Genomic DNA, 1,209 nt, shown 5'->3' with positions numbered 1-1,209 from the left:
AGTGTACAAACAACACTGGAGTCTGAGCTACAGACTTTCTGTCACCAAGGTCTTATAATTTTCCCTTTTTAATACACAAGAATGCAATCCCCAAAGAGTTCCTGAGCTCTCCTGATTCAGCGCTGAACAGACTCCTGCTCTTCCTGCTGTCTCCCAATGCCAAATTTTAAGTCAACAAGAAACAATTTTGCAATATAAAAATATACTGCCTTCTTCACATTCCTGACAGAAGTTGGATTGATTGGCAATATTTTTCCTCGTACAGAGCATGACTGCCAACTTCACCAAAAAACCCTGCTAGCTGGAAATCGTTTATTTTAGTGTTGTTACATAACATGTTCGCTTTGACAGAACCTGCCAAGGAATTTTTGCTGCTGGGCACAGCCAACTGCTGCTGCTGCTGTCTGTGTGCTGTGGGGTACTGGGTAAAGCAGGTTGGTGGAATGGTTTGGATTAAGACAATTTCCCGCAGGCCAGAGGGGTTTATTGAAGGGACTGCCCATGGGATTAACAACACGCAGGAATAACTCCTGGAGGCTTCTGTGTAACTGAAGTGCAGTTAATGTGCTTGCTTGCATCAGTCAAATCCATGGGTGCCCTCAGGTCAAGACAGTCATGAAGCTACAATCCAAATGCTAAATGCTCTTTTTCCCTAAAATATTCCATGCCTCCATCCTGTTTGGAATTATGTTGCTCTCACTTATTTCTTGTACTTCCAGAGACAAACTGAAACCTATTGTGTGTACTTTGCAAATTACAACACCATTTATAAGCTTTTGTTACTAAAGATCAGAGGAGTTTCAGCTAGGTCATACAGAAACATGGGGATATAAAGAACTTCTAATGCAAAGAACTGAAAGTGAATTTACTGTATTTGACACAATTTATGGTTGTTTCTGAAAAACTGTCTCCATATGCAGTAAAGCACACTTAAGCAGCGTTCAGTAAGATTCAGCAGTGACATGCTAGAAGAGCCAGATTTCAGAGGGGTTTCATTTGGAGCTTTTGATTGCTTTTAGAATAAGGAAGCCTGAGTACTAAGGACTTGAGTTGGGTCTCTTCCTCTAGCCTGATTGTAGAAGTTTTCCCAGAAGATGTGTAGCTGTTAGCACTGCAGATCACGGGTCAGTTGGAGAAAGTGCGGTAGGTGCAGTAGTGTCTGCCTGCGCTCCGGGAGCAGCGCCACGGGTTGCGGTGCCCGCCCCGCTG

This window comes from Geospiza fortis, unplaced genomic scaffold (genome assembly GCF_000277835.1).
Source record: "Geospiza fortis unplaced genomic scaffold, GeoFor_1.0 scaffold41, whole genome shotgun sequence".
Lineage (NCBI taxonomy): Eukaryota > Metazoa > Chordata > Aves > Passeriformes > Thraupidae > Geospiza > Geospiza fortis.
This window is presented reverse-complemented; position numbering follows the sequence as displayed.